Below are 26,148 nucleotides of genomic sequence, written 5' to 3'. Positions count from 1 at the left end.
TGTAACAATATATACATATCAAATTATACAGCACTATACTGTATGTGAAATATAGCTTATTTTGGAGATGTTTTTTTTAAGTCTGCAGAAAGCAGCATTTTGGATAATAGCAAGCTATGTTTGATGAGGTTACATGGAATCTCTTTGGATCTATGGCCCTTTATCAACACAGATAACTACAATCTGATGTTTTATGATAGTCTTATTGGCTCTAAGTGGATCAGTGCCAGCTATTAAAATGTTAAAATGTTATACTGGAAGATCGTGAATAGTGAGAAAATCATTTCTTGGCGACAGTCCAAAGGTTGTCTTAATTTTATAGAGGCATCAAATGAAACACTTTGCATGCTGGGGTGTGCTCTGACCTCAGAAAATGTATGGAATTTATTTAAACTCTCAGCCCACTTTCCACCCAATTTAGGATGTGCCGGATTTTTCCAGATGTTTAATTGAATTTCCAAAAGTTCCCATGTTAAGCTTTACATTTGAGTCAAACATTTCAGGCAATGGGAGTGTGTTAAAGGAGGAAAAAATGCCTACACATGAAGACTCTATCTAAGCAGCCAGACAAGATATAACTCAATGCCTCTGGGATGATTGCTGTCTGCATTAGACAGAAGTACATTCTGTGAAAACTTACTGCCTAATTCCTAACCAGTCCCTCAGCCACAATTTCAAAGCTCAGAGTTGATTCGATACAGCTGATTTTAAAAAGCTAGAAAAACAAAGAAATGAAAGAACAAAACCAGTTAACCAAGTGTCTAAAAAAACAAACAAACAAACAAACAATGGATTTAGCCCATCCAAACTGCAGGCCCTGCACAGCAATTGGAAGTCAACAAGGCCCAAGGGAAAAGGGTCTAGGGATCCATTTGGATGTGGGCCCACAGTACCTTTGTATCTTTTTGGCAGGGAGAAGTTGCCCTCAAGCTACGTGGCAAAACCACTCTTGCCTTTCCTCAGAGATGCTGCCTGTTGTTGCTGTCTATTTGTGTGGGTAGGGGAGCATGCTAGTGACTCAAGCAGACAGTTGTAATTAAGGCCAGCTTCTCAGGCGGATGAGCAGAAAGAGATAATACGGATGTGTACAAACTACTTCTACTCTCTCGCACACACACCCATACAAAGCATGAACAACTTATGTGACACACATAGTTTGTAGTCTTACACAGAGGCATGTGCACAAGATGAAAGCCTCCGAAAATCTCTGTAATGAATTGAACAAGTAGGACACTACTCATTAGAGATACATTTGCGTACATTAGGCAAGGCAATTTATTATTTTCAGCCACATGAATGTTGGTGCTAGTTGGCGGAATCAGAAAGCTGTTTTAATATGAAATATATTATGTCTAACTAGGGTAGGAGTAAAGGTAAAAAAAAAAAAATGTCCTCCATTATGCCCTCAAAGTCAGAAAAAGGTGTAAAAGACTAGCATAAGGTCATAGGCAGACAGCCTACAAAAACACTGATAATTCAAGCAACACTGCTGTATGCTGCAACAACCAAGGAGTAGATGCTGTAGCACACAGCTGTAAATCTCCCAGAACTCAATTTGAGCTTTGCTGCCACTTTCCAGCTGCTAAAGCCCAGTCAAACTCAGCGCACAGATTGCATCAATGCTTGGCTGCTTAAGGATTCATTAAATAGACATGTCCCAAAATTTTATGCACCCATCACTTTTGTCATGATTATGCCTCACTTCCCCTTCAGCAGGACTACAATTGAAAAGACAATAGACCTTACAGTCCTGGTCAAACATACAAGCGCAGTCATGTTAGCCCACCATTGTTTTCCAGTGTTGTCCATTGTGGCTTTTAAAGTGTGCTAAACCTCACTGCAATATTGTTTAGAGTCCCAAGACCCCTCTCTGGGCATGGGCGTTGCCTTCAACTACGATACTATTGGGACCCCTTGTTTTTTTAATTACACACCAGCCTACTTCTGCTGTTTTGCATGTGAATCACATAGGCTAAATTGTTAAAGTTTTGTTTTTGTCAATGAAATTAACTACGATTCTTCCAAATATTAGGCAAATTCTGAATAATTTAGTTTCACTGCTTTTAGTTTTATAAAGGCACTTCTTTTAAAAGTCAAGGTTGTTCCAAAATAGATTCTTTTTTCACAAAATAGAACTGAAATTAATTAGCTAATGTGTTTTTTCCTTAAGGGGTTGCCTGAAAAAAGCAACTAAAAAAATTAAAACAAATTCTATAATTATTAGCTGTTTGACGGCATCTTTCAAACTGCAAACGAGAGTTAACTGGGTGTAAAGGCTATGCTGGCAGTGTGATCTTATGAAGTGACTATACAGTAATATGAGCTCCTACCTCAACTTTTCAAGCTGTGCTGTTATCTTCAGCTGTTGTAAGAAACCTGGTAACATTTCTCTACCTACACAGAATTACTGTCCTTCCATGATGTTTAGGAGGCAGGTGGGAGGCTTAATGCTATTTTTCCACATTGTCTGGTATCTTCTGCTCCTTCGGGGCCACATCACACGCTACCCCACCCACAAGCATGCTTAGTGGCTTTCAAAGGCTAAAATATGTCAGAGCAGAAATGAATCCTTCAGTGGTTTTTAAAATTATATGTGAATATTTGTCATAATTTCAATATGACTTAAAATTTCTTCCCACTACTTCAAATCAAATAATCTAATAAACACTTTAAAGATTAAATATATTATGAAACTGAACTTTCCCGGTCTTGATTCTTTATACTGATATAATAGAGATTAAAACATCCCCACAAATACCCGGCAGCATCAAGAATATGCTTGTATTTGTGATATATACACTGATCAACTGCAATGACCAAACGACATGTCTAAGGCTGTAATTCCCCTTGAATTAAATGGAATTCCACTGTACTTTGTCTGAAAATGCAACGGAATTATTTTTACATACTATTACTGACCAGTAGATACATTAAAATACAGGAAAGAAAAAACAAATTATACTGTAAGTAAATTTAAGCACTGTGCGAAATCATCTATTTCAGCATAAAAACAAAGAATATTTGCCCGGCTTATTCTGTAAATGTGCAGTAGTCAAGTCAAGTCAAGTTTATTTATAAAGCACATTTAAAAACAACCAAGGCTGACCAAAGTGCTGTACAATAAAATACAAATATAAAATACAATAAAACACAAGTACATAAAACACCTCACTGATAAAACAATAAGTTAAAACAATAAGTTAAACCTTGCTAAAAGCCAATGAGAAAAGGTGAGTTTTAAGAGCAGTTTTAAAAGTTCCTAGGCTTGTGGAGAGTCTGATGTGAGGAGGTAAACTGTTCCACAGTCTGGGTGCAGCCACAGCAAAAGCCCTCTCTCCCCTAGTCTTTAATCTGTACCTGGGAACATCTAAAAGCATCAGGTCTGCTGACCTCAAAGATCTCCTGGGGCGGTAAATGCTAAGAAGCTCTGCCAGGTAAGGAGGTGCAGTACCGTTAAGAACCTTAAAAACCAGCAGTAAAATTTTAAAATCAATCCTAAAAGCAACTGGGAGCCAGTGGAGAGAGCAGAGGACCGGAGTGATGTGGTCTCTCTTTTTGGAACCGGTCAGCATGCGAGCAGCAGCGTTCTGCACCAGTTGGAGGCGATGCAGACAGGAACGATCTAAACCAGCATAAAAGGAGTTACAGTAGTCCAGCCATGAAGTAATAAAAGCATGGACCACCCTTTCTAGATCGTTCCTGCACAGGTAGGACTTGACTTGAGCTAAAATCCGTAGATGATAAAAAGATCCCTTGACTACGGAGCTGATTTGTTTATCAAATTTAAAAGCACTGTCAAAAGTAACACTGAGGCTCTTAATGGAGGAAGTACATTCGGAAGTTAGGGGTCCCATAAAATCAAAGGAAAGGTTGGGGTACACATTGTGGTGTGGGTGTGGGTCATATTACAGATTGCCTTAACCTTCCAATTTTATATTGTAATAGCAGATTATTTATGTAGTCTGCGATGACTTATCTTATGTTGCTGATGACATGGTGCTCTCTATCACCCAGACAACAAGCGGCATCTTACACTATTCACATGAAGGGATCCTTGGCCACCTCTTCATGTTCATTCTTGTTTCCCTGTTTTTGTTCCTTGCTCCTGCCTTCCAAATGGATGAGTAGCTTTAAATGGGTTGAAATGTGTGCAAGTCCATTTTAGTCAAGGCCCTATAATCAATTACTATGGTGATGACATTCTGTGCATACCTGAGAGTGAAATCTGTGTTTTGCTCAGCCCAGCACAGGTCTCTATTGGCCAATTAGATGTCACTTGACTTACTTAATGACTACAGACAAAAATAAATAAATTAAATGAATTGGATTTTTGCAGGACATGTTTAAAAGAAGACGGATTTTCCTTTCATTTGCTGGAAAAATAATGACTGTAAAATGGAAATTGTGCTCAGCAGCAAGTTTGACAGAAATTGTGGTGAAAGAGAGAGAATTCTTCTGTTTTTAAATTTTTGGGTGATAAATTATTAAACAAAATGTAAAATCTATGGTAATTTATGGTGCAAATATAACCAGCTCCAGAGCAGGTTATGTGCCAGATTAAAGATAAACAGGAATGAAATAATCAGCTCTCTGGAAAACAGTGTCACCAATCCTCTCAAACATTGACAACAGTAGAAGTAGCAACATATCTGCTACCAAGATGTTTAGTAGCAACTAATGTGATACATACAGATTCTAAGATGCAGCTTTGTTCCTTGATTTTTGCTCTGTTGGTTGAAAACAAATACTCCTATACTGTACTTGCTGACCTTACATCAAACTTGTACACACAGTCAGCCTACAGTTGAATTCCTTGCTCTCAGACTGTTAAACACCATCAAGGCTTCAGCTGAAAGAATAAAAACTAAAACGTTCTTTTGAAGATTCTTTTAAGAGAGAGTTGTGATATCGGTAATTCTGTCAACTTCCAGAGTTGGCATTTCTGACAGCTTACTTTTCTCGCGTCTACACTTTATTGCTATAGTAGATCTTTCCTAGTGTTACTGACCGAAAAACTTAGCATATATTTTTAACACTACAGTACTTTCCCCCTCACATACAGTCATACTGCTCCTTTGTCTGCTTTCATTCTGTATCTGTTTAACCTTTCGTATTTTACCCTACCCAGTTTCATCTTCCTTTGTAAAATAACCACCGCTTACATGTGAACATGCAGAGGAAACCCTGAGAACCTTACTGATTTGATAACCACCTTTGTGTGACCGCTTATCCTGATTGCCGATGTTAGATTAAGTGTATAATGGAAAGATCTCTCGGTATGTCGAACTCTCTTCAGGTGTCTTAAAGCTTTTAAGCAAAAAAAGTGTGAGCATGATAAATGGTGTAGGAAGAGATTTGTGCTGAGGAAGAAAAATAATATCAAAGAATTTAGTTGAACTGAATGTACACTGGGACTGTTTTGCTTTGAAATAATAACACCAAGTATAACAATGACAGCCTTCTCAAAATTTCTGTAGACATGATCTATTTAATGAAAAACACACAAACAGATGGCCAAAGACCTGTTTGCTTCAGGCGGCCATTTTTAAGTCCTTTCCAAGATTTTCATAAAGAGTCCGACTGTAGCATATCAATATCCATATGCAAACACACACAGCCACTCATAAAAGAAAATGGAAAGAATAAAAATGGAGAGTGTGTGTATGTGTGTGTGTGTGTGTGTGTGTGTGGGTTTGCAAGAGAATAAGGGTGCTTCTTGCTCCCTTTGTCTTGAAGTAATTCCACAATTTTGTCCCTAAGAAAAGGTCTCCCACTCACTGTGTCTACAAAGGGCCCCTCAAGCGTGACCCCTCATTATCTACGACCCCTCCCCTAACAACTGACAAGGCCCCTTAGGGCATCAAGCTTCAGCAACAGAAAAAAAAAATCACACAAACTGCATTTGCATTTGATTTGATTATCCTTCATGGTTGAATCATGGCCCTCTGAGCTTCTGCTTGGGGAGTGTTTACACAAGCCGTCAGTCTGACACACTTATTTGTGAATGTATTTTTTTTTTTCTTACTTAAAAGCATTCTCATTTCTTCAGCCTCAGAAACTTACTTCTGATTTTTATCAGCAAGTACCTCCTGAAAATAGTTCACCTCAATTTCTTTATAGAGAAAACAGAAAGAAGGCAAAGTAAATGTGATTTTCTGTTAAAAGACATTCAAGTAGTCCAGGTTAACTACTAGACATTCAAACACAGAATATTTTAATTCATTTACTATAATGAAATATGTATAGTAAATGCAGTTTGTCTTTAGATGAGTTGGTTTATTGTGAATCTGCAGTTACACAAAAAGATTAACTACCTCTCCTGATGCATGTACGGTAAAAGTAGAGTAAATTTAATCCTGACATCTTGTTTAGAGACTGTACATTAGTTTCTTCATTAGAAGCAGAATTTATTTATTACACTAATATAGGAAAACACAGGTATATAATTTGGTCTATAATTTGTTGGGCAAAAAGCAGAATTTTTGCAGTTTTGCCTCTCTACACTTCCACTTGGCCAGTTGATGTAAAATATAAATTCAACACTTTGAATCAAGTTCAGATATTATGTCTGCTTCATTTGTCCTGAAATAACAAGAGAACAGACCTCACGTTTCCATGACTGACTGCTTGTCAGTCAACTGTCCAATTAATTTTGAGCCTATGAAAAAGAAGGGCTATCTATAAAAGGGGCAGTAATTCCAAAACATTTAATGCAATAATTTTGTTAAATCGCTCAAATTAAAGCTGAATGTCTGCACTTTAATCACAGCTTGATTGTTTGATTCAAAGAATTATGGCTTTCTCCAACAGATCCATTTTACTGCTGCAATTGCAGTAATTTTTCTGAAGGACTTTCAACTTGTTTATAAATAGTTATTGAAATGTGAATGTTTTCAGGATGTATTTTTCACACTTGTTCATTAAATAAGGTGTAATGAAAAGAATAATCTGATTTCAAAAGGCAATTTTTTTAAGTAATGGACATAGAATTTAAACTAAAAACTAAATATACAGTTTACATACAAAACTAGAATTTTCCCCTCCAGATATGTAGCATATCTGTATACAGTCGTCAAACTTGTCCCATACTTTTGCAAGCATGTCTGGAGTCACTGCAGCCACTGCTGTTGTTACGATACCTGCTGAGAACCACATAAAACTCATCAATCATTGGACACAAAGCAAGGTTTAAAACCAGTCTAAATAGATTTCAAAGCACAGGTAACAACAAGCCTTTGTTAACTGTGGAAGATGAAGCTCAGGATGTTGGGCTGGGGTTGGTATTCACTCAGCTCAACATGGCTCCAGGTTCTTTGCTAGCTCAGAGCTAGCATGCTGTCTGTGCAGATATTAGCAAAGAGCTGATACTATGTTAGCAGCACGCTGCAGTTGATTCTGTCCTTGACGCAGTCTGCATTTTACCATTGCATTTTTCACTAATGTCCTTTCACACGTTAATAATAAAAGCTATGTCCATATCTTCACTCCTTAAAAAATTAGATGCTCCTACACTATTTTCCTCCTCCCAGCACATGAACTGAAATCAGCTGATCACACCTTATAGGCACTCAACATGAGAACATTTCTATTTTTTTCAATGATATCATTTATTTCTTTTTTTCACTCTTATTGTTACCAAAGCCAGGATCTAAGAACTTAACATGTGTATTCTCTTAAAAACATGCTTATATTGTGTCAACCAGTAATTAAAGGAAAAATATAAGCTAGTGAATTACTTTTGCTTTTTCAATAAGTTTGACTGCAACTTGTATTGGTCAAAAGCCACTGGATTTATTCTGTGCAAGTTGAGAATAGCAACACATTAAAGTTGATTGCAAGAGTTATTCTAGGACTTCTTGCTTCAGGTAATTAGTTTCGGGTACAAGCATTCTCTTGGACAACAGCTTGAAACATGCCAATATGTTTGTCAGCCATGGAGATATGCTGAGAAGTAGGGATCTAAATTTGGAGACGCAGGAGTTCAGGTTTTGTACATACAGCTTTAAAAATAAATATATATTTAAAAAAAATATACTTTAAGCAGAAAAGTTTAATGGACTTTTTAAACTTATTCTATTGTAAAAGAAAAAAAAAATCTGTAAAACACAGGTGATTTAGGGTTAAATTAATTCTTCTTTGTTTTAATCTGAAATGTCTTTTTGCATGTATGCTTTTTGTTAGACAAGAGGAATGTGGCTGTATGTTTCAGCTCCGAGGCTGTTCAGATGCTCTGCTTTCCTGTTCCTGTTTGCCTGGTGCAAGGGAGTTCGTCTGTGTGTGTGCGCACGCATGTGCATCTGAGCACATGTCTGCAGGGCAGCTGTGTCCTCGATATGTGGGGACCTGACCCAGCTGTCACTAACCATACTGTGGGAGGTCTCTCTGAAAGCACGGAAATAAAATGTACGTTCGTCTCTAAGCAGGAACTGGCAGGGAATTGTCAGTAGTTAATATAAACAAATGAGTCTTTTCTGAACACATCTCAACCTTAATTTCTCCCAACGTGTCTGTGGATTTCATCAAGAATTCACACAGGAGCACAGAAACAAAGGTTTTGTTATTCTACATAGTATGCTGCAGCAAAGCCTACAAGCTGTGAAAGCATATAAAAAAGGCCAAAGTTCTGATCCCTGCCTTATTAATTTATCCACTGAGCGAGATCTCAAAGATTCTACCTAATCCCAGTGTAGCAACTTAGTTGACGACCGAACAATGTTGGTATTAAAGATTGCAATATATTGTTGTATTGCTGCACTTTAAATTGCAATTAGTGTGTAGTGTGTTATTTCACACAGTGTAAGCAGTCAAGCCACAAAATCCATAGCATTACTCAGGGAAATAATACACATCGACACAGTTATTCTTAATGCATTTGACATGTCGAGAGAAACTGTTTTCATACTTTATGTTGGAGAACTTCAAAAATTGTATCCTTTATGCGTTTCCTCTGTTGTCCACGGTGCACAAAACGCTTTGGGGTTAAATATAATGCGGACAAGCCCTTTAAAGCAAATGCGATCTGAAAGGCTGGCAAAGGCAAGGGGACGCAGCTGTCGGCGAAGCATATCTTTTTTAAGGGCTGCCCCTAATGATTGGAGACAGTTGGCAATTACGTAAGTATTCACTTTTAGGCCACTGGGCTGAACACTGTGTCGAGCCCCCCAGACCTTGGCACACATGCAGAAATGGGAAGAAGAAGAGGATGGCGAGGAAGGTGGGGGTGGGTGAACAAGAGCAAGAATAGAGGAGTGGGGGAGCTGGCCAAGAACCAACCAGGGGAACAGCAATACACGTGCCAACGCAGAGAAAGCAACATACAGATGGACAGAAACAGAGGGGGATGGAAGAATGAGAGGAAGGAAAAGGGGGAAAGGGAACAAGAACAAAGGGACAGTAATCACTGATTAAGATAGTGATAAGAAGGAGTAGGGATAAAAGAGGGAGCAAATGCGTGCAGAAACAAATAATGTGCAGAAGTAAGCGGTACCATGCACAATTTCAAAATTGTGCAGCGCTTCTGTTGTTACAGTACCATTGCTCAAGACACCTCTAGAAAACACTTTTTGTGTTATTGGTGACTCGTCAGGTATTGCACAGTTTAAGTGTTTCCTCCGAGCCAAGCTTTTGCACTTGGTCCCACCACCACCTGTTTTTCATTCAACCTGGAAGGTTAACAGCTGCCTGGTAACAAGGCTGATGCACACACATATGCATACACACACGCTTCCTCATCTGGCAAGTGAGGATCATAGTCATACTTTTGCTACATTTTGTCTCAAGTGTCGCTCACAAAGGATCTAATTGCTTTTTCATTTTCTCTGTTACTGATTGTGATGAGTGGCTCACTGTTACTTGGTATGTGTACATGTATGTGTGTGTGTGTGTCCAAGTCTGTATGTATATTTTCATCACAATCTCGTCCACCGTTTACTGAGCACAGTCTTTGACTGAGAAATCGCTGATGGCCTTTGCTTTATTAGCAGATTTGTCTGCGGCCTTCGAGTGGCATCCAACAGAGCCCACTCATCTGTTGTCAAATATTTATAAATGTCACGGAGCTAAGGCCTCCAAATGATGCCAGCAGAGTCTGTAAGGGTCCCAGCTAAAATGAGTCAGCTGGTTCATTGACAACCTTCAGAGTCTTGTATGACATTGAAAATGAATTCAGCCTACGGTGACCTTTTCTACACATATTCTACAAGATAAACTGAGGTGTGTTTAATTCAAATTTCTTTTTTATTTTAGTTTTTTTTCACAAATTATCACCTTTTATATCCCACTGATATTTACACTGTATTAAAAATGCAATAAAAAAATGCAGTTTATTCTTGTTTAGCTGTTTTGGCTCTATGGGTAGTCATAGTATTACCGCCCATGTTTTACGCCTACAACTAACTGAAAACTTTCAGTCAACATCTATATCTGTCTGAACCTGACCTTTGACCTTAGGAAATGTCTTCACTGTATCATTTCATTATGCTTGACATTTGTGTGAAAATCTTACTTTCTGTGAGATCACGAAAACCTTTAAGTACTGCAATTAAATCAGTTCATATTGGGTCCAGGTGAATGTTTGTGCTGAATTTATGTTTATATTTAACGACTCATACTTTAAATGTCCACAGTCTTGAGCCTTTTTTGTCTATTTCTTCCAAGGAACCAGACTTTCTTGTAATTTCTAAAGTGGTCTTGGGTGATAGTTCTCCAGGATTTCTGAAAGTATTTTAAAGCTTTTCTTTGGAAATTGGCTGCTTTTTCACTTAATTTCAGGCCAGTCCTTATACCTGACTCTATTCAGTGGAATGTTTTCAGTGTTAAGCTACTTAACACTGACCTTTGAATCATTCAAGCATAAAAAGACACCTACCTCAAGGGATGAATCAGTGTCAATCAGTGTTATGTCTATGTATACAGCTTAGCAAAGAGACAATTTTAAAGTAAATCTTTAGGCATTTTGTTTGGCATTCAAGCAGCCTCTTGTAAAACCATATAATTTGTTCCAATTTCTTTAGTTAAATCTATGAAAAATGCCAAAGATAACAGACTTTGATAGGCATAAAATAGTGTTTTGCACTTATGAGGTGATTCCCAAAGAGCTATTAGTCAATAACATGGCTTATCTTGGCATGGTGTGCAATATATCCTTAAAAAATCTGAGTAATCGGAACAAGTGTTATGGTAATTTTTGGTTCCAATTATCATCAATATATACGAAGGAGATGAGGAGACAAGAATAACAGTGAGTGTTTACAGCCAGCTGTAAAACACAGTGGAGGCCGTGTCATAGTGTGTGGCTGCATTCAGTCAGTGGTGTTGGGGATCTTGTCAAAACTGATGGAATTATGAACCCAGACAAACACAGTGAGATTTTGTTCCATCATGCAAAACCATTGTGCCAAGTGGAAAGCGTTGGATTGACTGTCAATGCAGCAAAAGCACATCTGGATAGAAAAGCACAGAGTCAAACACTATCAGTCATGGACTAGCCTACCCAGATTCCTCAACAATAGACCTCAACAATATTAAAGCAGTGTGGAATGATCTGGAGATGGATGATCTGGAGTCTGCAGTCAACATCGAAAGATGAGCTGAATGTCCTTCAAGAAGCCTAGAGAACTATTCATGAAGATTACTTCAAGAAATTACAGGAAAGCTTGGCTTGCCTAAGAGAGTTCAGACTTCATTGAATAATTAAAATGTTAATTCATTTATTACCTGTATTTAAAGGATGTGATACCAAATATTGATTTTCAAGATTGTTCAACTGTACAAAAATGATTTTGCCATATATTGGGTCTCGATATATATCTGCATGTATCAATTTCCTATCTTCCTAGCAAAATGTAAAGAAATGAAGGTTGGCTCAAGACCTTTCCACAGCACTGTACATGTATATATGTATAGCATTGAGAACCTACTTGCACCTGCCACTGAACTGTCAAACAATAGCCCCTTTTGACTTCTGGGGTCAACATAGGCCTGTTGTATGACAGAGATAAGATGTTGCAGTGACACGGGCGGTCAAGAGCATATTTTTACCTCCCTGCCAAAATGTTTAAGCTACACCGAGGTAATGCTGCTGAAGACTATCTAGAATGGATGGTTAGCCAATGTTTCTGAAATGTCCATGAAGATACATCTCTTGAAACAGGAAACTGAAATCAGTACAAGTTTGAGTTTACACCAACTCATATTTCAGCAAAACCTCTCTTAGTATAATATTCGCAGTGACAGATATTGCTTAACAGAGAGTATTTCATGTTAATTAGCTGTCACTGTTCATATCTTATTCTATTTCTTGATCTCTGTAGAAGCATCTGGGCTCTTATTATGCAAGCAATTTTCATAAGAAGATACCATGATGGTATAACTCCAAAATAAATGAAAGCATTCATGAAAATGTGAAAATGCCCGGCATTCACTTGCATTTGTTATTTATTGGTGTAAAACACTGTCCGAGTGAGGAAGCTTTAATAGCAAGGCTGTGTTTATTCCCTCGGACAGGCCTTGTCCCTTTTTGTTTGTGTTAGAAGAAAGATCGTCTTAATGAGTTAAGTCTTAAGAGTAAAAACACTAAACAATGTGTCCAGTTTAATTCAGGTCACGTTTGCATTTTCATAAATGCTTTAATTTACTTGGGAATTATACCATCACTGCCCAAGCTGAATCATTCTTGGATCCTCAACACGCAGATAAGTGAAAATCAAAGCAGAAATCTTGTTTTTTCTAAAATGAGAACAATAACAGACTGTACTCTTAAACAACATTGCATCAATACAAAATCAAATTTGTATCCTATGTAATCATTAATCATAACATTTGTTCTACTAATGGTTCTCTGCAACGAAAGCCTCTATCCATCATAGGGGAACAATGCCAGAGAGCAGCAATGGAAAAGACAGCTGATTTAAAGCATGCAGGCCTCATTTGCATATTTTACTTCCTCCAGCCTCGGTTACTCTGTGACATGTCGTCGAGTTTGTCTCCTGTCTCATCACTCGTAAATTCCAAACGGATTACCCCCCTGTCTCTGACATGTTAGTAAGGAACGGCTTCGATTTTCAAAAATTAAATAAATAATAAGTTGCGGGGCGGCTTGTCAAGCCGCGATTGCTAATCTATGAGGGAGGATTTGAATAAGTCCTTGGTGGCTCTGCGCTCCCTCTCGACTCTTCAATCTCGCTCTCATCCCTTGCGCAGCAACTGACTCAGAAGGAGGGCCCCTCTTCGAGAGCCCATCGCGCTAAGTGAGATTAATTTCGACATCATAAATAACTCAGAGTAGGTCGCTGCAGGGAGCTTGGAGACTGTGCCGTGTTAGAGAAACAAATGTATTTGACTGTGATTTACCATTCCAATCCATGCTCTTAATCCGGTCTTTGTTTCAGCAAAGCGCTAAAAAGCCAAGATGGGACTTATCACAATGACATGCTGCATTGTCTCAAGTGCTCTCGTCTAGATGGCTCCTTCAGAAAAGACTGATAGTGTTTAATGAATGGATCTTATTTATAACCTGTCCACCATTTTGACACTCGCCATTATCCTTTTGTGTGGTGTAATTAAAAACAAGACACCACAGCCAATAGAGGCATGCTGTAAATTTTCCCTGCTGAAAGTGTCAGATGCATTGCTTGGTGTCTAACTGCAATTCAGCCTGTACAGTTGTGACAGTATAATCCTTTGTACAGTCTAACACTGAAGTGTAAATCCAAATGGTAGTGAATTTGTGCCTCTATTTGTAACCCAGTAACGGTAGAGGTAACTACTTTGTAACAGTTTTTATTCATTTGCACAATGATGGATCCATTATTGGCCTTTTAGCTTTGCTATCTCGGTCTTTAGCTTGCTACAGGCTTTTTACCAGCGACTTGTTTTTGCTTTATCTCTTTAACATTTTGTGTGAGGTAGGAAGCACAAAGTTTCCTCCAAACAGCTGCCACTAGTCGTTCTACTGTATGTTCATTTTATTCTGTTAGCAGTGGGAGACACTGCAGGTCTCCTCTGACCTCAAAAAACGTGCAGATATAAAGTCTCGATGCACGCTCAATCATTCAGGTAAGGAAATCTGAAGAAATCGCCTGGATGATGTTCTCCCACTGAAAACGCTACGTCCAGACGAACAGAATCAACTTTTTTGCGAGCAAATATAAAGATTTTTTTAAATCATTTATGAATTTATTTATTTGCTAAAAAAAAACCTTGCATGGCCTACTTAATAGCAGTGTTCATAGTTAATGCTGAAGGTCAGCTGTCGGCTTCCTCTTTGGTTTTGTTCCCAGCCAGAGTTCTGATGGCTTGAAACATAAATTAATATACCATCTCAAGACCGACAGGGGCATATGACAGAATCACTTCTCACATACTGAAGCTGCCCATTAATTTACAATACATTGTATATTTACATGAGCCGCTGCCAAGTGCACCTCTGCATGTGAGTGCATCCACTTTGCTCATTCCTTTGCAAATCCCCGCACCACCACCATCCTCGCTTGTACACCGAAAGAACAATCGTAAAGCACAAATAAACACAGTCAAATTCATTACAACGCCAGTTTTCAGAATAAATGAATATATGATTTCCTGGGCAGAGGAGAAGAAAGAAACTGCATACGACGAAAGCAATCTAAACAGGATTGACCTTAACTCAAACAAGCCTCCTCGGCTCCTCGCTGCGGCTGAATTTGCGTGTGTTGGTCTGTATTTATTTGAGGGTGTCAGGGCCTGTTCCGCCTTGTTTACTGTTAAGAGGATGAAAATGAACAGCCAAATAGTGCTCCATTTATAAGCCTGTTTATACATGCTAATACCGGAGGCTGTTTTGCACCCACAGCAGCAATGCTGGATGTGACTCAATCAACAGTGCGCACACACACACACACACACACACACACACACACACACACACACACACACACACACACACACACACACACACACACACACACAGCTTCATAACCAAATATGAGAGTGCATTTAAAGATACAGCAAAATGTTTAATTGTGGCCATGACTGAAAAATAGAACTTTTTGACGGTGGGACTCCCGTGAATTTATGATTGCTGAATTTATATGATTGCTGAATTTATATGATAATCCATCTTAAGCAAAATTTAAATGGTGTACAGTAAATTTATCAAATTATAAAACACAATCTGAGAGGGATGTTTTGCCTTTTGTGAAGTCATAAAACTTGTGTGGACAGGGGCGATAGTGAATATTGTAACAGTCGTTGTATGTAATTAGTTCATTAGTTGCTGTTTTGACAGGTCACAGCTATAACTAACTTTGGAGTTTGCTCCAACCTCCAGTGTCGGTCCAAACTGTTACTATTAAAAACTTAGGCACAGGAATATATCTGCATAATTCAGAGCATAATCTCCCCAGAATGTGGTCAAACTTAATCTCTTCTTGACCAGTCAAGGACCATTTCGGTCTGACATTATTGACATGGACAGCACTGATGTGCTTTGGGCATGTTATGTCTGAGTGGGAAAAAAAAGAAAAAAAAACTGCCTGGCTTCCTCCTCTGCACTCACTCTGAGGGTATTCAACACCTCCTGACAAGAAGAAAACAACGAAAAGCAGCGCCAAAGTCAATATTCCTACACCTGCAGTGGACCCCTCCAGGACAGTGAAAGTGACAAACAAATATAGTAAAAGTTAGGAAAGGAAAACAGAGTTTTTGCATTTCTTGACTTTTATTTCCTTGTTGTTGTTGTTGTTGTTGTTTTTTTTGTTTTTTTTAGCACAGTAGATTATTGGCAGGGGATATTAAAAGCCCTACCCTGGCAATATACTCTAAGTCACAAGATTCCAATTGGCATAGCACATTTTTGGGGAGGATTCTGCTATCACACCTCAGCATGGGGCAACCAAGCAATCACACTTTTAAACATGTAGACGACTCTAACTACAGATTTTACTTCTATAAATGTTATGAATATTTGAGAATAGTTTTAAGTTTTATGTCAACAGTTAAGAAAAATGGCATTTTTATCGCAGCCGATAATAATTCTATTTAATCCCTTCCTTTCACATAATTGCTGTGAACTATTTGAGAACCAAGGCCAACTGCATGTTGAGTCTATATAACTGCTAGACATAAGTCAATATTAGCTGAACTCTTAACTGTAAGATTGGGAACAACCTCGGTGTATCTGTAGCCTTGTGTTCACATTCACAGCCGAGAGGGAAAATAGACGAGAATGAGAAAATGAGAGATGCCTTTTGGCCAGTTCCATTTAAAATTTTCACCCTTTTTAGATAATTTGTCTTAATTTTTTATACAGTAATATGCACTCCATAAATTTGTCATTCTAGGCATGTGAGGGGGAAAGTGCACTGCAATATTTTTGCTCTCCAAAGGAAGCTGCACTCTTAAAAAGGTTACAAACCTTTTTAAGCCTAAGCCTAAGGCCGAAATTATACCCGCTTGCAAATGTGCACAAGGACAGCTGCAGACACCGGAGATACTCAGCTTTCTAGCTTGCTTGGAGTCCACTTGAAGGACGTACGCGTAGTAGCCCAAATCACCCTTTGTGTATTGCTACATGTGCCAGAGCTCCTTGGTACAATTTTACAATAATAAGGTTTGTTTGAAGTCGAGATCTGGAAAGTATTTTTATTTTTATTGCTCAAAAGGATAAGAGTACGATGATAAAGTGCCAGCCGTGTTCAGGAGAGAAAAAAAATCCCATTATACTGCAAATACAACTTTAGATCTTTGCAAGCATCACCACAGACAGCATGCTAACGCAAAGCTAGTCCGGAACCCAGAGTGATGATAAAGAGTGCATACTGACCTTAGCCCAACAGCCTTAGCATCCATCTGCAACAGGTGACAAATAAAGTGACGAGAAATCAGTTGTCTTGATTGATGCAACTCTGCAATTCTTTCTGGAGGGAAATGAAAGAATAACACCAAAAATGTCAACAGAAATATGCTAAATTCTCAAATGTGTATTTATATTTAGTTGCAACCCTTATATGTTCAAAGCAGCCCATCCACACATATAATTGAATACATATTTGGAGTAAAAGATAGAAATCATCACTAAATATATAAGCCCAATTCTGTCTATTCCCTTCACATGGATGAATTCTGTCCCACAGTATTTCACACTCTTCTAAGCAGAAAAGCGCATCAAAATAACAGCTTGCCCAAATGGAGAATAAATGCAGATGGATGGATGAGGCCAAATATACAATACTTCCAAATCATGCATGTTGTCATTGTTTCTGTCATCCTTCTTGATTTGCTGCCGTCTTTCATTTGTATACAGTCACTGCATTCTGTTTGCAGTTGGCTGCTACTGTCCCTCTGGCAAAGACGGAGAGTCAGATAAACAGTCAGACAGACAGAGGTTTGAAGGACTGACAGCTTAGCAGTTGCCTCTTGCACCAATACAGATTTGTCATTTGTGAAGTCACTCAGGATATTTCACAGCTGTGTTTACCTTGGACCCTGCCGTGAGTATTTGGTGGCATGGTCAGGGACTGTGCGTGTGATTGCCCATTCATAGACACACTACCTCTCCATCCTCTTACATACAACCCACCCCAGTTTTTAATACTTGCTCTGACTCTGTCACATTGATCCACAATCTAAAGCCAAAGGTTTTTCACAGGGGATTTAACCATAATATAGCTGTCAGCTCCCCAATTAGATCGTTTCCGTGTGAAGTCATCACTTCGGCTTCGGCTTACTGTATCTCTGGGAACTCTTCCAGCATCTCTGCGGATGGAAAGACCGACAGGGTTTGAACAGCCCTGCTGGCGTTGGAAGACTGGCTTTGTCTACTCAGTCTGGCCCATGCATTCACAGAGCATATATATGAAACAGGGACCATACCATACTAACCACAAATGCCTTGGCTTATGGAACCGTGTCTGAAGAAGGTTGAGAGATGCAGCTAGAACAACGCAAAAGAGACCTTAAGTACTTTCTTTCAGCTCTGTGAATAATCTCTCACTATTATTTCTAATCCCTTTTTTTTTTTTTTACCCTTTTTGCCCCTAAAATTGACCTGCTGTAACTTCATACCTAGACATTGCCCAGCACAACCACAGCCAACCCCCAACAAATGCAAGCCATGTTCTCAAGTGTCATTACAATCATTGGTTGATAAAAAGAGGCGATGCTGCTTGTTGTTATATTGTTCCTTTCCTTTTTCCCTCCTGACATTTTCATAGTACATTACCTCAGTAAAGTACTGTGCTTTTCTTTATTTCAGTGGAGCTATTTTCATATATACTATACTATATATTATTCTTGTTCTCTCACTTGCTTTCTCTTTTTTTGTCTGATGGCCAACTGTTAAAATTGAATATTGTGCAGATTTACCCCAATTCTGTTACCTTAACCTATGGAGACGACTCCTGGGCTTTCCTGGGCTAATGAATATAAATAACTGCATACTTGTATATAATACATATCAAGAAATTATATATTGATCCAGTTTTGCGCACTGAAATAAACTACCCTTGTCAGCGTTTTACCTGCGCACAGACACAGGATTCTTGGATAGGTTTTGTAGCAAGATAATGGAGAGAGGAAACAGTTGCCTGGTGTGCTTTTGCTCTCCTGTCAATTCATACTCATCTAACAAGTCTACCCTGTAAATACTTATGTGCTTAGTCTGTATCCAGATTTGACAAACAGTAATTCCATATGTATATTAGATCTTGGCAAACCCTTTCCTGTGTAGTGCAACACCAAATTACTCCATATTTAACTTCACCACACAGTAGGGGCTGAAAAAGGTAACAGCAAATGGTGTGTCCCCTCACATGGAGATTTTTAAATAATTTTTATCCTACAATATAAAAAGAAAGCAGTTTCAGCTCTGGCTCTGGGGGCACTGAGGTGTTCTGATCCAGGTCCTAATGAAGTGAGGCAGAGAGGATCAAGGTTCATCCAGTCAGGACATATGTTGCACGATATTGCCCATTGCATTACGGTTCACATGTTTTATTCACGCTTAGCTGCTTGTTAACTATGTAAATTCTGTTTCAGTTCACATGCAAGGGCACATCACACACATATGGGTTCACTTTTACATGCTAATGAGGTCATGTTAAAAAAAAGGAAAAAGGACAGTGCCTGTTAGTGTAGTTCATTAGGACAACTTAGTATTCAGTAGGTGAAGGAGCTGCAGTGAGCCAGTGATGGTAAAGATGCATGATCCACTTATGCACACGTGTCACATGAAGTACCACTGCAGCTTAAGTATGTAGGTCTAAGGGGTCATATGTGCATGCATGCACACAAGCTCATATTGGGAATCACCCACTAGTACATGCAAGATATTGTTGGACATATGTTGGAAACTTAAATTGTAATGGATGCATAATTGTTTATTAAACAGACAAAAATCCAAATGAATGCAGTGTTTTTCAAATTCAGATAGATTTCAATGATTTCTCTTAAACAACTGTCTATAAACAATCCAGCTCTTGGTGGGTAAGTAAGCAAACATGCATGTTCATGGATGTTTGCTGCTTCTAGGAAAGACAGACCTTTTGCTTTTGTGTTCCATATTTTGCCTCACCTCTCAGGTGACTTTGTTTAAAATTTGCATTTTCTTAGGGTCTGTTGTTGTTTTTCTTTGGCTGTAAATGTATCTTGACCCCCTCTCGTTGGATAAAAAGATCCCTCATCGCACTGGAGCAACATGGTTAAATAAAGGTTAAATTAAAACAAGACAAATAGCCTTCTTCACCATCAAATAGCTTCCAACCACCTCAGACACAGAGATCTGCATCATCCCTTACCATCTGTTGTCCACATACCTAAAAAAGCCCCTATCACGATCATCCTCTAAGGATCAAATCAGAAACCGTCTCAAGATGCAAACAGCGAAGGGGATCATGTCTCCAACAGCCTGTCAGCTCTGCTCACGTCTTTATCTTTCCTCTGTTTCTTTCTGCAGAGAAGACAAGTGGGAGAGGGCCCTGCCTGTGGCATACGGAAGAAGGAAACGTCCATTCTAATATCCTGTCTGGGGCGTATACTCTCTGTCAGCCTCACATCTATCAGTCCATCTAGCTGGATCCGGTGTAGGGAGGACACAGCCGCACAGATATCTGATGTTCTCCTTTTTTCATCTTTTTTTTTCTTTAACATTCAGTCGCAAGGACATGCAGCAGATTACTGGGGAGAGGAAACACAGAAGCTTGATGAGGCGCGTGTGGGAATAAAATCATTGCAAGTGCTTAAGAAAACAAAGCTATAGTTCCTCAAATGTCATCTGGTGACATTACCCCTTTATTAGTGCACCTGACCATCAAAATCAGCCTGTGGGTTACATTAGATTTTGTATACATTTGAAGTTTATACAAAGACAGCCTTGATCAACCTTAGAAAGCACTTCAGAAAAGAAATTTGAGACCTCATAGCTTCTTAACACTGATGATTTTAATAGTGTCATCTAAGGAGGGAAGTGAAAATCTCTAAATTAGTATTTTTTGAACAAAGAAAATGTCAGCTTTCTGAAGATGTATGACTTTGACACCGCTGACACATGAATTCTCAGAATAGCGTTTGCAACTCAAGGTCTCAGCACACCGAATGATTTTAAAACCATTATTTACTTATTTTTTTCCCACAGTCCTTCTGTTGGCATACAGCAGTAACCGCTGAGGCAATATTGACTCAGAATACCAGAGAGCAAACAGTGTACCTCCCATTTGAACAGCCATTTTTGCCAAACCCCAACAAATTTTTACAAAAAGCTGTGTGTTAGCTTGACAGCTAACTTCATCAAAAAATGTTTAATTTACTCCAAAAGAATGGACAGGAGTGTTTTCTGGGGTTTCACTTCATCATTTCTGGCAGTTTCAGTAAGCGGTATATTCACACGTGTTGAGTTGGGGGTGGGGTGGGGTGATACGGGTAACGAAGGAAGTAAGGAAAGGAAACAGAGAGAGAAAAAGAAACCAAACGACAGCTCCACATCTGCCAGAGCCTCATTCATGGCACCTCTCCATTTTGCCTCGCATGACCTTCTCTTAAAGTACAGGCTGTGAGGTTTTTCCCAGTTTAAAAATAGTCACTGCTAAATTCTACACTTCACTGAATTATTTTGACAGCGAGGGAGGTTTTTTTTTTTCTTTCTTTCCTGCAAACACTGCCACCTCTACCTCACCCTTCATTGCATATTGTACCGAGAGAATGCCAGAAATATGCCCAAAGGTGCGTACCCGTCACCTAACATGTTTACCCTTACCACGCATGTGAGCCACCGTGCAGCAGAGGTGTGCAAATTCCTCTATTTGAGATCTATTGTTGCACTAAAAAGCACTAAATTGCACTAAAATTCAATGTGAATGGAACGAGCTGAATCCTCTCAGACAAGGTGTGAAATTAATATTTCCATGAACAGTTTTTCGTATCGAGCTCGAGCATTGTTAAGGACCAGCTGGAAACTGAGTGTCATGGTGTGAAAAAAGCAAAATGCAACAGAAGGTTAGTAGTTGCAGTTATAGTTGAAGAGTTAAGCTTTTGTCTCTTTTGGAGCGACAAAAGAAAATGAAATCAATCTGTGGGAAAGTTTCCCTTATATCTGGAGGATACAGGGTACATGAAGGATATAGGTTTACATTTCCTCTAAAAGAGGGGAAAAGACAGAGGAATTGACCAGGGGGGGAGGAAAGAAACACACTATTTATAACACTGATAACATTATTTATCAGTTATCAGATTCAGTCTTTTTTTCTTCTGCAAAATATCTATTATGGGCTAGTACAAAGACTGAATTTTTTGTGGTGAATCTAATTATGCCTACCTTACACAAGCACACACCATGTTGTGATCTCAGGCACGAACTGCACAGCCTCTCATCTAGCCTGTGCACACACGGGCAGGTTGATAACAACAGCAGAGAAAATAGGAGAATTATTTTCCCTCAAAAGTCTGAAAACCAAGTACACTGGGATCCCAACAAGTTTTTTCAAGTTTTGAAGTGTTGTTGATATTTTGCTAACTGGTCTTAAGATAATATTGTGTGTTCGTCTAGTTTTCAGCCGTCTTCGGTCACGCTGTTTGCATGTGCCTGAAAATACAATTATGTGATGCTTTTTAAATTTGCTGAAATTTTTGAACATGAACTGTTGAAAGGTTTGAAAATCAGTGAATGTGATTTAAAATATCACAGAGCGCATTAGGTGGCATATTTAAAGACGTTACATTCCCAAACAAAAGAGACAAAAGTAGCCTGGTGTTAGCCAGGCTACAGGCTATGCAATTTACTATTACTGTCAACACAGATATATGTCAGATATGTGTTGATGCGTAATATTAAGTAAGAATGTAGAAAATAATTATCTGAAAATGATCCAGATTGCTTTTCATTGCCTGACTATTGTGTCTACATATGAAGCTATTGTGGTGGAAAAAAGTGAAAATTAGTGGTTTAAAATTCACCAGAAAGTAGAAAATGAAAAATGAATGAAATTCCTGGGGTATATTTTTTAACAATTTTGCCAATTTCAATACAATCTTTATATGATTCTTACAATAATGACTACAAGATAGAATGAAGATCTGGCCATTTCAATCAAGATGAATCAGTATATCAATGTTTTTATCTAAAATGTTTCTGCTATTCCAGGTGTAGATTTTTTTTTCTGTGATCATGTACTGGTAAAATATTTTGCCAGGCAAAATAATAACATGAACGTGACTAACAGCAATTTTTAAATTTAATTTTGGACTGCACCTTACCTGTTTTACATTTAAGAGATTATTTGTGGTAGACCTCTTGGATTTTCTGTTAGTCTCTCCTTGCTTCCTTTGTTATTATAGCTTCCACAAATGTAAGTTATAACAAAATGTTGGCATAATGACATCTATCCCAAATGAAGGGTCGAGGGTTTATTTACTGTTACATAACAATGCCGACAAATTCCAATTTAGGCATTCAAGTACAAGTTGCACGCTTTTCTGGGCTTCACAGCGATTATGAAATATCACATGTCAGTTCCCTCTGAGGGGGAATAATCGGAAGATGTAAATGTACCCAGTGTGTGCGCTCACTACTGTATACACACTGTATGTGGCTGTCTGCCCCCTGGTTTTTGCTATTGAGGGTGTCACTGCTGATGTTATTTTGAGGATGAAGAATGGGGAAGATGGTGGGCGTGGGACAAGGGATTCTGCATGGGTCCCCGAGTACAAAAAACAAAACAAAAAGAGAGCCCCAATCACCAGCATGGGGTGCAAAGTGCAGCTGCCCTGCTAATGAGATTTTAAAATGGGCCATAATGCCCCCTTAAACTGCCCCTACATTGAGAATTATATGCTTCATGTGTTGATTTATTCAAAGGGAGAAGGGAATTTGCCGCATGTATGCATGCATCTGTGTATGTGTCTGTGTGTATGTGTTATTAGATACAATAGCCTGGAGCTAGGTTGACTCTCAGCAAGCTGTGTTTTTATAGGACAAATGGCCTGTATATTCTTTTTATGGCTGATTGTTACAAAAAAATAAAAATCATAGTAAAAAAAATCATGCATGATGTAAAGCAAACAAACGCTCAGAGTCAAATAAAAGAATACAGTCAAGCGTGTTTGATGTATTTGATATCTCACTATCTAACTCGCTCCAGCTCTTTATTTTATTTAATGAATCATTTTCACTCTATTTCCAAAGAGTGGCCACCTCAGTTTGTAACGCAACACGGTGAATAATAATCGAGACATTAAACAAAGCCATCAACATAATAATCAGCATAAAATGCAAACATATCGCTGTTTCATTCATGCAGAACATGCAGTTGATTCTTCCCTATTCCCAGTAACGCTCTATTCCCAAACCTCGCTTACTTGGTTCATTGCTTTTGCAAGTGAGCTGTACACGGCGCTAATTGCCAAGATATTGGCTTTTATATATTGACTGTGTACTTATTGAGGAAAGAACAAACCCAAATTAGAATAAATGGGTAAATTATGTTTGGTGTTTGAAGCAGAAGGGAAAAGATTGAGGGAAAGAGACAGAATAAAGAGAGCAAAAAAAAAAAAAAAGAAAAAGAAAAAAGGCATTGATCTCTTGATTGGGCTTCCTTGTTAGCAAGCTGAGAGGATGTGATTATTTGGGGATTGAACAAGGACAGGCAGCTGAGAGAGGAGAGAGAGCGAGCTGAGGAAAGAAAGAAAGTGAATTTGTGTGCGTGCTTGTGTTTGTGTATGTACCAGTGATAAGATCCACTTGCTCGCATTCAGAGGGACAACCAGCTGTGAGGATGAGTATAAGGGTCTGCATTTGTGTGTTTTCTCAGTTTGAGTGTATCAACTCACGTGTGGCTCTGTTTGTGCATGTACACGTCCGCTGAGTGTACGGTCCGTGTGTGAAACCCAGTGCATCAGTAGCTGAATCAGAAAAGAAATGGCTGTTTCTGGCCACTAAAACAGGACTCTTGTGTTTCTCCCAAACACACTCACACTTTAATAGAGACGGAGAGTTACGGGTCGGTATGAAGCCATCTTTTGTATGAGCTATGTATGCTCTTTGTGCAGGAAAATTGAAAAACATTAGCATGATAAAGGCTGGCTAGGGCTGCCTCACTGATCATGTGACACATTACTGAAAAAGCGCATAGATAGAAAATGACAGCCAGCTCATTCACGCACACAGAAACCAATGTGTGTGCCAACAAGGTCTGGGAGAGGCAGCATTCAAGGCATTTAGTGCACACGCAGCATCAGTTCAGCATAAAAAAAAAGAACAACACTTGCTACTTGTCATTTCTGGGGGGGTTGCTCTAAATACACAAACTACTATATACTGTGTGTTCTTTTCTTTGATCTCTCCTGTCTTTCTGTAACTTGTGTGTGTGTGTATGTGTGGTTTCTATGTGTATGTATGTGTGGGTGGGGGAGAATGCAGGCATCTGTGGGCCTCCCTAATTAAAGAGTGCGGCTGGGCCAAGCTCTTGTTTTTAAGATCCCATTTCAAAGCAGGAGACATAGAGGGCTTATTTTTGGGCTGGGAACGTGTTGGTTTATCCACAAACCCCACTTGCCTGACGACTGACAAAATCGGTCCACGAGGATGCATCGGTAGTGATTTGCACGCTAGAACTGTGTCGTTAATCGGCGAAAGACAGACAAAGGCCATGTTCTCATCTGTCGTTGTGTGACTCTCTAAATGCTGACGATAAGTGATTTGGTATGGCGGTTGTGCGAGGCTTTATTTAATGAAGTGATGACTGAAGGGCGAAAAATGCCGCGCTGAGCCCAACACCTCCCCCTTGTGGAGTAGCAATGAAGTCCATCTCATTAATACATTCAAATGAGGCCTGTCTCAAAATCAGGTCAACTGGGATGAGATTTGAAGTAATTTGTTGAAACCTTCACGTTTTCATTTTAAAGATATATCTTTGCTTGTGTTAATGCTTTGATAAAATGGTCCATCTGTGGACTACAGGACTGCATGTAGGAGTGTAAAATGTACACAAACTACCTTTTTTTATAAAAGCATCGCTGAAGCGCTATCAGCCCTCTTTGTTTCCTTTGACATCAAAGCCAGCTTTCCATGTTGGTGCTCATCCTCATTAGCAAGCACAAAAGGATGATTACATCAGATGTCTGTGCAGCCATAAAGGAAAATTTGAGCAGCCAATAGTTTCACCTTACATCTTTATTCAACAAAAAAAAAGAGTGTGGGTGTGAGTACAACAGCCTGTAATCTACATACATTTTAAGACAATAGCGCACCCTGATTTTTTTGAGGCCTGGAAATCTCCTTCCCAACACAACAAATGTTTGCATAACAGCTTTGGTGTTACATAGAAACAAGCTGAAGTATATGTCAGCAGGACACTGAGATCGTGCTGACTTGTAACCACCTCTGAGATAACACCTTATATAATATTTTTTTTCTTAAGAAAGGAAATACTGTGTTTATCATCTGAATGGAGATATTTTTTCAGGTTACTATCCACTAAAAAGCACTGGGAAAAACGACCCCCCCAAAAAATAAAAAATAACAATAGTTGTTCAATGAGCTCTGACTTAAAGGGTGTTTCCTTTGGCCTGGTAAATGTTACTAAAAAGGAAGATGCTGTCCTCTAGTGACAAATTATGTTATAGCACCCTGACAACCTCTAAAAGTTTAAGTTCCAATAGGAATAAATCCAGTTTTTGAAAAGA

The sequence above is a fragment of the Perissodus microlepis genome, chromosome 15 (genome assembly GCF_051167445.1).
Source record: "Perissodus microlepis isolate ML-2025 ecotype Zambia chromosome 15, ASM5116744v1, whole genome shotgun sequence".
Lineage (NCBI taxonomy): Eukaryota > Metazoa > Chordata > Actinopteri > Cichliformes > Cichlidae > Perissodus > Perissodus microlepis.
The sequence above is the reverse complement of the archived record's forward strand: the minus strand, read 5'-3'. Positions refer to the sequence as shown.